This window comes from Vicugna pacos, chromosome 10 (genome assembly GCF_048564905.1).
Source record: "Vicugna pacos chromosome 10, VicPac4, whole genome shotgun sequence".
NCBI lineage: Eukaryota > Metazoa > Chordata > Mammalia > Artiodactyla > Camelidae > Vicugna > Vicugna pacos.
In genome coordinates, this window is record NC_132996.1 from 59688343 (window position 1) to 59704357 (window position 16015).

The 16015-nt window shown below is 46.7% G+C and overlaps 1 long non-coding RNA gene across 2 annotated transcripts; it reads left to right on the forward strand.

Moving 5' to 3' along the window:
- The first annotated feature begins 14109 nt into the window (after window positions 1–14109).
- On the forward strand, window positions 14110–16015 carry LOC116285440 (uncharacterized). 2 transcript variants are annotated; one of them, XR_004195121.2, is made up of 3 exons: window positions 14110–14230; window positions 14948–15036; window positions 15641–16015. It is a non-coding gene; the product is annotated as an uncharacterized lncRNA (long non-coding RNA). The 2 variants fall into 2 exon arrangements; XR_012076724.1 differs by having other exon boundaries at window positions 14111–14230; window positions 15646–16015.

A 16015-nucleotide genomic window follows, 5' to 3' on the forward strand; every position in this document is an offset into this window, starting at 1 on the left:
GATAAGGCTACAAGACAATAGCAGTTGGAATCCTTCTGTTTTATGCACAGATCAGCGGATCATTAAACATAGGCTGTGGCAGCACCTACCAGTTACTGAATTTATATTCTATTCAACTTCTTAGACGCTTCAAGTCTTGCGAGTAAGCCTTGCAAGAGAAGGACTGTCAGCTGCCCGGTGACATTTGGTGTCCCCAGAGAACCAGTCTGAATGTTGAGAATAGAGAGCGAAGGGGATTACCAACCTGAATGTTTTCCTACTATCCCTTAACACAAGTGCACAAGGTAAATCTCATTGAAATGATGGCATGAATAGCTCTGAAGACAAATGGTGGTCTCTAAGGACCGATCCTTGAACTTCACTGGGATTGGATCGAGGTAATCATCACTGAATTTTCTCAATAATAATAATGGAGTTGGGTGGAATTTGCACAATGGGCTTTGGTTATATTTCTGAGATATATAGAGACCATCACCCTTCAGCCAATCCCATTTACCCTGTTTGTCCTGATTCTCTGCTTGCGGGATCCTGCAGAAACCACACCAGTCATCACAACACAAGGAACCCTAAAGATCTAGAGAAACTAGCCAACACTAACACTGCCTCTGGCAAAGCAGTTTACAGGAAACGCGTGTACTAAATTATGTACACATGTAGGGCTAGAGTGTCATGAGGTTCTCTACACCTAAAACTAGCATCTCACCATGGTAGAAGTGAGGTAGTCATTTGACCAACAAGAAGCAAGGGAGGTGGGATGCTAAGCGAAGTTTTCCCTCTAGTAGCCATGTTGGATTTGTTAGCCATAAAGACAAAACAGTGTTCTATCAAGACCTGGAAAAGTAGAAGGACTGAGGAAGTGTATCAGGGAATGGTAAAGCAGAGAAGTGGAAGGGCATGACAAACAACCTTGCACCAGGATTTCTTTTAGGATGTTAATTTTGTGTTGTGGCTTTCTGTATTTCTCCCTCTCCCTCCAATTTCAACCTGGAAACCTTAGGCTTTTAAATCCTTGATTCAGGGACATGGTCTGGCCGGAACTCCTTAGTGTTGGGGAAATCCCAAAGCCGTTCAGTCACATGCTGGAAGTAGAGGAGGAGGGTACCTGTGAGAAGCAGGGAGGTGAGGAAGAAGATTTCCCAAGTCTAGGAAGGGGGCAAAGTCTAATATCACCTCAAAGCAAGTAGGAACCAGATCCTGCTGCCTAGCAAGATGCTAGGAAAGAGGCAAAGGCCAAGAAAGGAAGCAGAGATCTTAAGCCTGACGTGAAAGAAAAGCCATTGGTCCTGACCTGGACAGGTTTGTGACTGATGAGTCACAACATCTTAGCCTGCTATGACCTTGGAACCATTCAGTAGCAGGGAACAGCAAGACCACTGTGGTTGAAGCTCCAAAGTAAACTCATGGATGTTACCTATTACCAGCTGACATAAACAACTAGTTAGAGCCATCAGGAACAGAAAACACTCTTACTGGATTTTACAAACTTGTCATCACCTTGATTAAAAGCCTCAGTGCTTTCATATACCATCCACTTATGGTAGAGTAAGCGCACCAATGAACTATGCCAGGATTTGGGGATTGGAAGGACTTCACTTTATATCCCTTCTTAGGAATCTAGGAGGGGAAAGGAACAAATATTAAAATACACCAATGGACAACAGACTTCTCTTTTCTCATCCCTCCGGGAGCTCTTCCTACCATACGATCTACAAGTGATTTCCCTCTTGTCTAAATTCTGGTTGGCTGCTTTAAGCTGAACTTCCCTGGACAGCCAGCCTTTGGTGGAGTCATTGCATTCCAGGGTTTGCAAAATATAAATTGCAAAATCAATCTTGTCATTTCTTCAGTCAGGCTTCAATGAACAGATTCACACTCGCCAAGTTCCTAAGAAACAGATTTTAAAACCCAACTACTACTTAATTCCTTTGCAATAAGCAATTTACCAACCCAAATTCTCTACATAGGACATGTCCTTCTTGGAAGGCAGTACAATGAAGAGACCAGAATAGAATATTACTTGGTAAACACAGAATCAGAAAAGTAATTGTCTTGCTCAAAGGATATTAGCGTCAAATATATAGATAACTTGGTGTTTTCCTCTCTTAGTCCAGGATAACTGTCAGGATAAAACTAGCCCATGAGAGGTTCACTGATAACAAGTCATGCTACATTAATCAAATTTCCTATTTTGATAGGATGACTAAGATGAAGAACAGGCAAAAACTAAGACATGTTTTATTTTATACCTTGACCAGGAAAGTATTTGACAAAATGTCTCATAATATTCACATCAACCAAGGAGAGATACATGTACAGGATGATAGGACAGCCAGGTGAATCCATCACTGTGTGATTAACCGCAGTCACACTCTGCTTGGCTCCATCCAGCTCAACATTTTTTTAAATTATGACAACAAAGACATAAACACAGCATCCCTCAATATATGCTAATATCACAAAACAGAGAGGCATAGCTGATATTGCCTAACTGAATTAAGACTCAGAACTATCTCAACAGATAGGACATTAATCTAAAAAGATGAAATCCTGCACTTAAATCAATTGAATTGAGTGTAAAATGGAGAACCTGGCTTAACAGCCACTCAAATTTCAAGAAAAAATGGAACAAATAACAAAGATCGGGGGTTTTATTGTCTGCAACCTCCTCAGGCTGCATTAATTGAACTACAATATCCAGGTAGTGATTTCACTACACACTCTATGCCCAGCTGTGTATCATTGTTACTGTATTTAAGATGGACATTCATGACCTAGAGCAAGTCCAGAGATGGGTGAGCAGAATGGTGAAAGGACTTAAAAATATATTCCATTAAGAATGGTTGGGGAGGTGGAGGGAGGGGAATGACTGAAGGAGCCAATAAGGTTTACAATAATTTGTAGGGACGTGTGTTTGCTTTCTTCACATATTTATGTGGCTAAGAGATTTGGGGCTTTTACAGGGTACTGAAGGATGAACTAGAACCAATGGGTCCTAGTTATAAGCAAGGCAGAGTTCAGTTCAAAAAAGAGAGCCTTTAAAAATAGTCACAACAATCCTGCTGTGAAATGAACTACCCTGTGAAGTTGGGAGTGCTCCATCCCAAGACTTTTCAGACAGGTTGAATGGCTATCTGTTGTGACCGGCTCCCTACCCAGAAGCACACCGGTCCCCCATCTGCAATTCAGACACCAAGCGGCCAGCTTTGCGACAGAATTATTAAGAAGCTTTCGATGGAGTCAGACCAAGTCAAATTGTTAGTAGTCCTGCTCTGACCCAGGAACCTGGTCCTGGCATCCGGGCCTTTGGCACTACTCCTAGTAAGTAGATCATTTCCTCAAACACTGGTTTCGGTAGAGGAAGCCTTTTTTTTTTTTTTTTTAACTACTTGGTCCTCAAAAGTAAGTGGTATCTTGCTTTTCATTGTGTCCACTATTTCTTAAACTAGAGCCTTATCTATGAACCCCAGCCTCTATACGTAGGTTTCCAAGACCACTCCCCCCAGGGAAGGCTGTCAAAACCCCAAGGCATAAAACAGCTACCAGCCTGCATCAGTGACTATTACCCACTAGCAAGAGACCTGATGCTGGGGCAGCCATCAATTTTAGAGCAATTAGCCAAACTCCCTGCCACCAGCTCCTGACATGTTGGGCTTTAAGTTACCTCCTGTATATCAGGCACTGAGGATACAAAAATAAACAGTCCTTGACCCCAAATCCCCCATTCTGGTAAAGAAGTCATCACCTTAGCATACTGTTCATGCCACTAATAGAGCATATGAATGAAAAATTAGAATACACAGTGTTACCGAGATAGAGAAGTAAAATACAGTTGTCCTCCCTTGTCCACCATTTTGCTTTCTGACGTTTTGTTTACTTGAGGTCAACCAGAGTCTGAAAATATTAAATGGAAAATTCCAGAAATAAATAACTCTTAAGTTTTACGTTGCACATCAGTCTGAATATCGTGATGAAATCTCACACCGTCCACTCCCTCCCACCCTGGAGGTGAATCGTCTCTGTGTCCAGGATATCCACACTGTATACACTTCCCGCCTAGCTAGTATAGGAAAAAACTATAGTATATGTAAGGTTTGGTACTATCCAGTTTTAGATATCCACTGAGGGTGTTGGACCATATCCCTCATGGACAAGGGAAGGCAACTGTAATCAAAAATTCCTTCCTGAGGTGGCAGTGGGGAAGGTTCTTGGGACATATTTCAGAGGACATTGCACTTGAGCTAAGTTTTGAAGGATGAGTAAGATTTTGCCCCTGGAAAATGTGAAAGAGAGGAAGGCATTGCATTCCCTGCTGATGAAAGAGCATAAAAAACAACCTGAGTAACGAAGCTCTCCGGCATACTCAGGAAATCGCGACTAGCTAGTCCAGCATGATTAGAGCTACAGTGGCGGCTGCTAGCATCTCTGTCAGCTGCCCAGCCTCTAGGAGTCTGTTCCATCTCCAGATATAAGTCATTCAAGTTAGCCTATCCTGCTGCCAAAGCAGAGACAATAAAGCAGAGAAGTAGATTGGATCAATTCCTCCGTCCCAGTATTGGCCAGTTTGCTCCCAAAATCATAAACGTAAGATTCATAAGAACATGTTTGTTCTGAGGTTATAGCCTTCCTACTTTTGTGCAGTAAAAGATTCTTTCTTTTGTAAAATGATGGTGATTGTAAATCAGGTTTAGATTTTTAATATTCTGACCTAAAAAACTGTTAGTCCCCAAAATTTTAGAGGGGGAAATGCTGCTTTTTGTAAATCCAAGTCTGGAAACCACTAGGAGAGAAGGTCTTTGAGATACCTTCCAACACATGTATTTCCAAGAACCGGGACCTTCATTCTAGACTCCTAGCCCCTCCATGGGTCCTCGTCTCCATGGGTCAGATCAGAGGTCTCTTGACCAATGTCCCTTCCTCTGCAGTCATGACTACACTGCCTCACAGCCACATGCTGAACTTCTCAGATGACAAACTGCTGTGGGGTAACATTGAGACTGTTGAGTTTCTGATTAACTTGAGTGGCCCCTTACTGACATTTACAACATGTAACAGATCAGCTCTGAGCAACGAGATCAATTTGAATTTACAGATGGCGAATCTCAGCTATTGCCCATGAGTGCTAGTTATCTTTCACTTAGGTAGTAACTCTTCTATTGCATCCCTATTTTAAGGTCCACCCTTACATCCCTCCCTGGCTTTCGAGTGTTGACCACTCCCCCCACCAACTCTCCCACCACTTGGGGAATCATCCTCTCCCTCTGCCTCCTAAAGTCCTAAGGAATGGTAGTCTCTTTCAATGCTGTGTTCTCTAGTGAGGGGGTCAGGGATCCTACCTGAACTTCAACCTAAAGGAAAGACTAAAGGATTTAGAGGAAGAAGTATGCACAGGTTCAAAGGCAACATGGCCCTTGAGCTAGGCTCCTTCATCTCTATGCTAATCTCCAATTTTCTTCTTTTTTCTGCCTCTTTCTACCCTCTGCTTTTCCCTATATCCATTCTATCCCCACTCCCAACTGTGGTTCTTTGGAATATATTCTGCCTCTTTCTTTTGGATTTCCAAATCCAGGCTATCTTCTGCTCCATCTTCTACCATTATGGTCGCTTTCTCCACTGGAGCTAATGTTGTGTATTTGCCCACAGAGAAATCCAATAGACTACTTAGTTCAATTCAGTAAATGTCTATTTATTGAACTTCTACAATACACAGACATTCAGGATACAGACATCAAAAGAGCCTCTTCCCTACCCTTGGGGAGCTCAAGGGGAGAATCTGTCTTCTACCTGGCTCTGACTCTAAAATTCTCTCCACTTTCTATCCCTCTTCTTGCACATAAACCCAAGTCCCAGGGGGAATGAATGAGATGAGTAATGGCTTTTCACCAAGATGGTGCCTCTTGCAAACTCAGAAAGTTTAGCAAAAGTGGCTGTTTATAGTTCCAGTTGTTTTTGTTTTGTTTTTCCCTTTGCACCTTTAAAAGGCTCCAAAACCCTAGCAAATATAACTTTGAATCATAAGAATCTTTTTGCAGGACAGTGAGCAGAGGAGGGGTAACTCGGAGGACTTGACATCCAGGTAGTTGTGGTCTTCTGGGTCTCTGCCTTTTGGTCACTGTCTGGTTTTCTCTTTCTGTGTTTCTCCATCTCCATCAGATTCCTTTTTCCCCTCAGGATGGAAACAAACTGTGGGAAGCTACGAAAGGCATGGGCCAAGCAGAGAGGGCACCTGCCACCACCCAGCCACGAGAGCGGGCTTGAGGCAGCAGAAGGAGCCACCCCATCCATGTCACGCTTCATCTGGAGACTCTGCTTCTGAATCTATGCCTTTCAGAAGACGCTCTCCCACTTCATCAGGCACTCTCCATGACCCATCTCCAGGTCCATCCATGTCACCCAACCCACCATAATGTCCTCACCCATGACCTCACCTAACTAACACAAGGGTCTGCTGTGTCCTAGGTGCTCACCTTGATTCTGACCTACCAAAGGAAAGCGCCAACCACTCTTCCTCCCAGCTGCCCTCTGGCATATTTATTATTTTTCACCAATATAGTTACTAGATACAAATTCAAGTAGAACTGGAGTCACACCCCAAAGCTCTTCTTTCCAGACAAAAAGCCCCCTCTGCTTTTTGCTACCAGCTGCACTTGTTTGCTAAACCTCACAATTCTAACATTGCTAATCCGAAGAGGAAAGCGGAGCTGGGATGGCAAAGAGATTAGGAAGGATCTAGAAAAAGAGTAATGGTTGTGCCTCCCTTCTCTCGGAACTGAGAGAAAAGGAACCCACTCTACCTGGGCACGGGTCAGAGGCAACTCCCTTGCAATTATGGCAACCACTTCCCCAGACATTGCATCCCAGCGTTTCCATCAGGATCAAGGTACCATGGAGAAATCCCATGTAAAGAATGAGTTTTAAGTGAAGTGGGGGAACCCTGTCTCACCCTCCTCCCCCCTTTCTTCCCATTCCTTCCCTTCCCCTCCCCAGTCCCAGCCGTCTCCACCTCCACCGCTGGAATCGGATTAAGGCTGGATCAGCCGGGGTCCAACTGTTCCCTTTCTCCCTGTTCTTCGTTAGACTCCTAACCCCAGCCCTTCCCACACTCAGGCCCTCTGCCTTTCACAACCCTGTCTCCTGGGCGGCCCACCAAAAGTGCCGCTCTGTCTTTGTTATGTTAGATCGCAAGATGAAAGACAGAGAAGGCAGCTGGCAGGAGTCAGATCTCCTTCTGCCGCACAGGCCCTTCCAGGTTCCCCCAGCAGACTGAGAACTGAGAGGCACGAGTCCTGGCCAGGCGGCTCAGGCCTGCTCCTGGGAAGGGGAGCCTCTTCGCCAAGCAGACAGGACCGATCTGAAGTGCACGGTGTAAATGAACAGTTTTACTTAAGGCTTGCTGCACTCTAAAAGCACTGTAACTCTGCTCTGTGAGTTAGCGGAACTATTTTTGATGGAACACAAGAGCTTGATTGGTACCTTTTCCTAGACTGTCTATCCCTCTGTATCTACTTCAGCTTCTTTCCAGGACTCCGTCTCTCTCCTCGTCTGTTTTCTGCCCCCACCTCTCTCTCTCTCTCTACCCCATCTAATGTTGGGACTTAGGAGATGGCGGTGGGGATTCAGAATAGCTTTCCCAGTCCCTTAGCCTCCAGTGCCCATGCAACCCACAGCCCCACAGGAGCTGCAGTGAAGAGATGATCCCTAGTACTTCCTACCATTGCATTGCTCTGCCTAGCTGGATGCGCCCCTACTTGGCCACAGGAAGATCAGTCACATTACTCAGAGCCCCCCACCAGAAGGCCATCGCTGGTAGGGCCTTCCAACAGTTTCCTAACAAACTCTGGGCCTGCCAGGTCCATCACAGCAGCCAAACATAGGCACCTTAGACTCCAGCCTGCTGAGGGCCACCATGACCCTGCCTGCCTGCCTTCCCCATCCCGTTGTTAAATGTTTTCTAGTCTGTCAACCCTGCTACACTCTCAGTGGCTCTATTTACAATTCTGGATTCAAAGATTTCTTCTCCTGTCCATCCATGAAGCTGTCTCTTTTTTCACCATCTCTCCTCGCAGGCCGCTTAATCCCATCTCATTCAATAAACGGGGAGGAACCAGAGGATGAGAGGGGAGAATTGGAAACTCTGGAGAACTAGAGAAAATGAGAGTATGAGAAGCAAAGTGTCCACTTCCTCGAGCACTCCAAGGGAAGAGTCAGAGATGTGAGGCCTCTTGCTTGTTCATACTCCCTAAAATTTTAGGTAACTTGTATCTAGAAATGATCTATTTCTTTAGCAAATTAGCCCAAACCATCATCATGATTGTCATTTCATCAAGACTCAGTGACTTGACAAGAAATTATCTTGGCCTCAAAGTTTCTATTCGACTATACTGTGACAATGGGACCAGTGGCCTTCCTGAGGGGCCCAGGATTCCCCCCAGGACTCCAGCCACTAGCCAGGACACACTCAGACTTCTTCAAGAGGTAGACCATCATTCAGCTTTCTTCCCTCTCTGCCCAGGAAGTTTCCTGTGAAGCACATTTGCTAATATCAACTGAGACCCAGTCCTCAGCCTGTCACTGAACCTCCCTCAGGCAGTCAGCAGTCACTCAGCAGTCACCTCAGACACAGAGTATCTTAGCTACCCTGAAGTCCCTCAGAACTCAGGCTCTACTACCCACCTCCGTCACCTATTGCCCCAGAAGGACACCCTGAGGCCTGGCCACACACCCATAAGCCCGCCAATGTCCAAGGAGACTCCTGAACAGACCACTAGACTCCAGAGCTTGCTGAAGGCAGCCTCCACCCTGCCCACACCCTTCTCTTCCTGACTGCCCAACATTTTAACAGATGTACACATTCATTCTTTTACTTGTATATAATATGAACAAATAATGTATACTTTTAGATTAAATATTGAGTATGCCCATATTTTCTCTGAGGTTTCATTTCTACAATTAGGCTCCACACTTGTCTTCTCTGTAAACAAATGACTTTCCTTTTGAGAAAAATTCCTTTGATAGTACTTGTATTTTCAGTATCAATTTTGTAAGTCTTCAGACTGGATTCTGTAACCATTGGGAGGATAGGAATGGGGGGAGGGTGCAGTTCCTAGGAGTCTTCAAGAAGATGAAGAAATAGCGTTTTATTGCTCTTGCCAGTGACCTGACAACTCTGCTCTGACTATCACAGTTACAGCCTAACTCCCCTCCCCCTAAACAGCCCCTACACAGGTTAGAACTAGAGGATAACAGGGAATTGCACCCCAAAGACTCAACAAAGAGAAGTCTAGGGTGGATCGCAGGACCCCGAAAGACAGAGGGGCCATCCAGAAAATGAAAGAGACAGGAACTGCAACCTACAAAGATGAGCTTTACGAGCAGACAGGGATAGGACCGCCCATCCAAGAAGGGCAAAGGAGGCACTGCAGTGGAGGACAACCCTGGGGTCTGGGAAGAATCCATTTTCCACGAGACCAAGCTGAGAACAGGTTTGGAATCCAACACAGCCAAACAGCTAATAGCCAAGCTTAGGATCACAGCAGGTTATAAACCAGTCAAAAGATCTCTTGGCCCCTATTTCACATCTTATTTGTTTTGTTTTGTTTTGTTTTTTAACTTTTTATTTCCCTGTCAAAAAAGTTCCTTTTGAAAATTTCCAGCTGCATCACAGGCTGCTATGGTGAAAAGGGCTCTGCTCACTCCTGGGGCGGCAGCAGCGCTGCAGCCAACTTGGCAGTAGAGGTCTGCACCCTCTCTCCTGCCTGTCGCACGCTTCTCAGCAGAGGGGCTTTGGAGGAGGAAAGGAGAGCTGGGGCCAGAGAAAGACAATAGTAAGAAAATGCCTTCCAAGGATGAGGAGTTTTTATTCTTTTGCCTTTTACACCACGCTAGGTGGTATCCTCCCAATTCTCAAATAGGAAGAACAATTCACCCGAAACATTACTCCTGAATCTTAAAAGCATCAAGGTCCAATTATGCCACAAGTAGAAGAAAGAATTCAGGGGGATCCATCCCTATTTCTTGTGGCCAAAGGGTAGGCTTAAGGATGCTGAAACACAACTCCCCGGGGGTAACCCCACGGCATCCCTTCGACCTCACCCTCCCAGCATTCCCATTTGAGTCTCATCACATCTTCTACCCAGGCTTATCCGCCTCTCTCCGCACATCTTCTTCTTGTCCATCCAGTCTTTTTCAGCAGATTTGGGGGAATAAGAACTCATAACTCCATCCTGCCTCCTCTCCCACATTTCAACCCCTATTCTGACTTTTCCCGTATTTGCCCACGTGGAAGGGAAGTGGGGCAATGGTATGGCTTGTCTCTCAGAAATGCTCTATATTGTTTGGCAGCTAGAACCAGCCACTGTCTCGGAATCTCTTCCACTCTTCAGCAGCTGAGGAACCATTATTTAGCGCGTGGAAGCACCCAGCGCAACTTGAGCTCAGGAAGTTTGATGGTTGGAGCAGAGGGCTCTAAATTCTTGAGGCAGATATCCCTTGAGGATGAGCACAATCACTAGGAAGAGCAGCAGAAGCAATGTGGAGGGCCTGTTAGTTTCAGCTTGCCTGTCCTCCCATCCCTGCAAATGATCTCATCAGGCTCAGTCTCTCCTGTTCTCTGCTTGCCTCCCTCATTCCCGCTCCTCAGTTTACTGTAAGACACATGAGAGATGACAGGCCAAGGAGGCTGAGAAGTCAAGTCTCCCAGAGAGGCCAGCTGCAGGACACGGCCTAGAAGGGACAGAGGGAAGCAGTGATTCATTCCTGTGCCCACCTGCCCTCTTCCCATCAGCTCTTTCTCCCTTCAGAAGCCTCTCTGCCTACCTGACCTACCCCACTCAGCTCCTCAACTCCTTCTTGACCATCAGATCCCATCACTACCTCCTGCTGGTGGGAGGGAAGACCTGGGGGAAGATACATGAGATCAGGGGGTAATAAGCTCCTGGACAGCCAACCATCTCCCTTGCTCTTGGACATTTCCCACACCGTGAGTCCCCAAGATAAGGCCATTGCACACAAAAAGCATTCAGCTTCCCAGACTGAAAATCGAATTTCCATTGTACACATATGCTTCCCAAATGTTGAGAGGATTTAGCTGAGGTGAAAGCCATTTTCGGAATCCCCAGAAAACCCTTGACCTATTCTAAACATCATGGTGTTTTATTTGGACCATATCAGGAGGAGGAACAGAGAGAGACCTCCTTAGATGACCTGAAGAAGAATCAGCTTAATGAGACTCTACCTCTCTCTGAATTCTCTAGCACATGTGTTTGCCTCTCTCACCTCTGTTTATTTCCCCTTCTCCATCACTGACTCGGACATGATCCTCTCCAGCCTGTGTGAGCATCTTCCCACATTAGCAACAGTTGCCTGTTCAGTAGCTGTGCCCTTCTTGCCCAGGCCCCACTTCCCTGCTGGCCTCTTGCCTGAGTCCTGCTCAGTTTATCAGACGCATTTCTAGTCACTGACTGTGGGCAAACCATCCAAGATCATCAGAAACTAGCCTTCATTGACAGCCAGTCAAATGCTCCCTCATCACCACAGCGCTCCATCACATTCTCCATTCCAGGGCCAACAGCCCCTCCCAGGATGCCATTATCACTTACTTCCCTTAGTGCCCCAACTGTGATGCCACTGTCTTGCCACACCCCATGACAAACATGGCTGCTTCAAAGCAGCTCATTCCTCTGCTAGCCAACTGCTTATTTCGCCCTTGAACCATGGACATGAAAAATCCGAGCAGCCTCCAGAAGCTGATTGCCTAGACTTAGCTCTCACAAGTACCCCCTGACTATCTCCTTTGTCCCACCCGGATCTGAATCCCATGATAAGATCATCAGGAACTGCCTGTGAGCCTCGGGAAGATTCTGAAGGGTTTATGTAAAAATGGGTCAAAGTTAGTAAATGTAATGCTTTCTGGAATCTTGGAAGACTCTGATAACTCTATAATGATTTTCTTTGTAAATTAATAGAACCATATTCAGTGGAAACAGAAGTAGAAAAGACTTTGAAGGCTTGACAACTAAGGTAACTAGCTCATTTCAGGGCTGTCTCTCTTAGGCCTCTCCACCTGGCCTCCGCACCTCTCCAGCTTCCATCCTGCCTCAGTCCTTCTCATCTTTGTCTTTGTCTTCTTCTCTATCTCCTCTTGTCCCTCTCTGGCCTACTTTAGCTCCTTCCTAGCCTCTTCCCCCTCCCACCCCCCAGCGCTATAAGCCAGAGCCCCTGAGCTTGGGGAGGCTAGTCGAGGCGGCTTTGCACTTCAGTGCCAATGCGGGCCTGTTGATCCTCATCTCGCAACAGATCCATATTAAGGGTCATTTGGGGACTCAAAAGGATTATCATTCTTCCTTCGACATCACTTTCTCTTAGCTTCCTCAGCACCGCCCACTCTGCCCAAGCCCCCCTGCTAGTACCTCTGATTCGATGACTAGGTAAAGGGGAACACAGAAACTAGTGAGGATAGGAAAGGCCAAGGGAAACGGACCACAACTTGGGGAGCTTCTTTTTCTCTGTTCAGAACTTTCATGAGCTGCACTATGTACTCCTCAGAGTATTCAGGAGCCTCCATTGATATACACCCTCCTTGTCAAAGAGAAAATGATTTTCCTCATCTCAGGGCCTCTTGGAGGAGTCTTTCCCTCTCTGCCTTCAAAGACCAGTGGTCCCTATGAGAGTTGACACTTGTGACAATGACTGATGGGAATTTCCAGTGGCGTCTTGAATCTCACCCCGATTCCCTTTTCCCAGGAGAGACAGACAAACTGGTGGCTCCCCAGGACCGCATCCCAGCAACCAAGACAACTGTTCCGTATAAGAGGACACAGCTCAGCCAGCACCTGTCCACACCACGTCCCCTTCCCATTCTCACATGTACCTCCCTCTCTCACCCCACATCTAACAGGCCCCATTTAAGATACATTTGGGAAGGACAATAATCTCGCCTCACTCTTACTTCCCATCCTCTGGGGCTCCCAGCTCCAGCACATCCAACACCCTTACTCTTTAGTTCAACCCTCCCTTCTCATCCCCCAATGGGGTGGCTTCTGCAATTCTCATAATCACAGTGGGACAGAGAGGGCAGCTGGAATGGTCTGTTACTGGTTCTCCCTTTTACTTCTCCACTCAGTTCCTATTCCATTTTAACTACTGGACTTGAGGGGCCCCTCCCTCACCCCCCAGAGGCACGATAATAATAGCTAGCACTTACTGAGTGACAGCTTTGTGCCTGGCATGTATTGGGGCTCAGCTTTACCCAGACTCCTGCTCTAAGTCCCTACAGTATTCTTTCTTTTGTCATACTTTCCATCCCTTAATTCCATCTCATCTCTCTTCATCTGTGACCCCTCTTCTCAAAAAGTTATGTGGTGATCCATTGCCATTCTTCCAGCGGCCACATCTTCTGTGGCTGTACCCTAACAAGATGGGCTACTCCATCTCTGTGCTACCCCCATTCCTATATACTCTAAGGAAGCATCTCAAGACTCCAGGCTTCTCCTTTAGTCATCCAAGCCAGCTCTTACTTAGATGCTTTTGCTGAGAGACCATTTCCATGGGCAAGAACACCACAAGCACCACCCCACCTGCCTGCCAGCCAGGTTCCTAGCCCCTAGACCTTTAAAGTCCCAAGCAGTGACCGCATCATTTCACTCAGGTCCCAGAACCATCCACGCCCCAGGAAAATCCTCATCATTTCTTCTAAGCTACAAACAGCTTAAACTCCCTCTGGCCTTCATAGGGTTGCCCGAGTCCTCTGTCCCCATGCCCGGCTACCTTTCCTCCCTCCAGCCCACTCACTTTCCCACAAACGTCTTAACAAATCAAGCCCCCATTTATTAAGTGACTCATTCAGCAATGGTGTCACATATTTTTTAGAGGATTGGTTTTGTACTCTTAGACCCCCAAATGTGTGTCTTCTTGGAGGGAGAAGATTGCCTTTCACCCCCTACTAAAACAACGCTAGATTTTGAGTATGAAAAAAAGACTGAACGGATATTGCCAAAACCGTTACATAGGGTCTCGCGATGAGACAGCTGGCTGGTAACTGCCACAGCACTTCCAAGACTCATCATTTATTGGGCTACTGACCTGTCAATCACTTATTCTGGGCCAATGAGGAGCATCGCCTCGCAAGAAGCAGGTTGGAGGGCAGGCTAACCGTTCCCTGGCTGTTGGAGCCGGGAGATCGCCTGGCTGCCTTCATCTGCTGCTCTCACCACTGGGGCCTTGATGTCATGGGCAGGTGGGCATGGGGAGGGGATGGCTGAGTCGGCCTAGACCCACACGTAGGTTAGAGCCTTTGGAGGGGGAAGGAAAAGGGTTCAGCGTCAACTAAATGTTGCGGTTTAGTAATAGTAATAGTATTGGGAAGGTTGCATTGGGAAGGCCTGACTCCTGCCAGTTCCCTTGCTGTGTGAACCTGATTTGGTCTCTCCTTCCTCCTGGGCCTCAGTTGTTTTTTCACATAAGGAGGGGATTCATTTCTCATGATCTCTCACACCTCTTATTTTTTGATGTTTCAAAACACAAGGAAGGGAGAAGCCAGCTTAACCACAGACCAGTTCATTGTGAACATGGAGAAGCACTTCTAGGATTCAGAGCCAAGAGGATGCTCAAAAGGAATGAAGGAGAGATGCCCTTTCGCCTCAGGGAGAACTTGAGGAGGGGTCTAGCTTGCCAAAAGGGTCTCTTGAGTGTGGACTTAAAAGATAGAAGCAGCATTTTGGTCCAGTGTCTACTCAGGCAGGGTTGGAGACAGGGAAGGGAGCATTATGTAGATTAAAGAATGCCCTCTATCCCCGTTTATGGGTCATTTCATTTCTTTCCTGCAGTTTCCTAGAAAAGGTCCTTTTGAAGAGTTCAGCCTCTTCTCCCCAGGTCGAACAAAGATCTGTTCCCACAGTATAAGTGAACCCCCTTCATTTGCCGTCTTCTCTTTTCTCAACCACTACACCTGCAGAAGCTGACAATGACCCTTGGGCTTTTCCAGTGGATAGTGACAGCATTTCCTGCCACCTGGAGGGAAGACAGAATAATTGGCAGCAAGAGGTGAGTGTGGGTAAGGAAAGGGGAACTCTTTCCCCTCTTCTCAGACCTCCTCTCTTTCTCTTCCCCATATCCTTCTGCCCAGCCCTTCCCTCCTCCCACCTGCTGATTCCAACCACGGGGCCACATCAATCTCCAGTTTTCACTCCCTCCCCTAGAAATTGAGGGGGCCAAAAGGCATGCACAGGAGGGGCTCTTGCCTGGCACAACTTCTCCATTGTCTTCTCCACTGAGAAGTAATCAGCTTCCAGAAACTTTGAGAAATTGCTCTTCAGCAAGAGGGCACCAAATCAGTTTAGAGGAATGGTCCGGTCTGTAGTTAGTACAGTTGGCAAAGCCATTTCTCTGACTCGTGGGTTATCTGAGAACCTGATGTTGGTCTTTGTGAGTTAAAGGTTGTCAGCTGAGGAGGTGTAATAAGTTTGTCCAGACCCAAATTGTGTCTTGCTGCTTAAGCTTCCACCATAAACATTGCTACTTCTCAAACCATCCACCTCCCCACCATTGCCTTCTGCCCTCTCATTTTTCCCCTTTTCACTCTGTTCTTCTTACCGTCTCTTTTCCTATGTCTTTCTCTGTTTTGATTTGTTTTTCCTTTTGTTTTGAGGCCAGACCAGAACCTGGAGATGACGTGGCGATGTTGGTAATCCAAGGAGGAGACAGCCTGAGCATTTGCCTGAAGATGCAGACCTGCCCACCCTCCCTTAGCCAGGGTGTTGCCCCCCACCCAGGTCCTCAGATGCTCTCTCAGACACCCCCTTGGTACTAGGTTTGTTCTCCAGGCCACTGCAGATGGGTGCCCCTGACTCTAGCCCAGAGATTAGCCTCACTGGCTCCTGCCTCCTGTGTCCACCCCCATGGCAGGCCCCTACAGGAGCAAAACATAGTCACCTTAGACTCTGGCATACTGAGGCCAAGCCCTGATCCTGTTGGCCTCACTCCCTGCCAATTGTGCATTTAATAAAAATATTGTTAAATAATA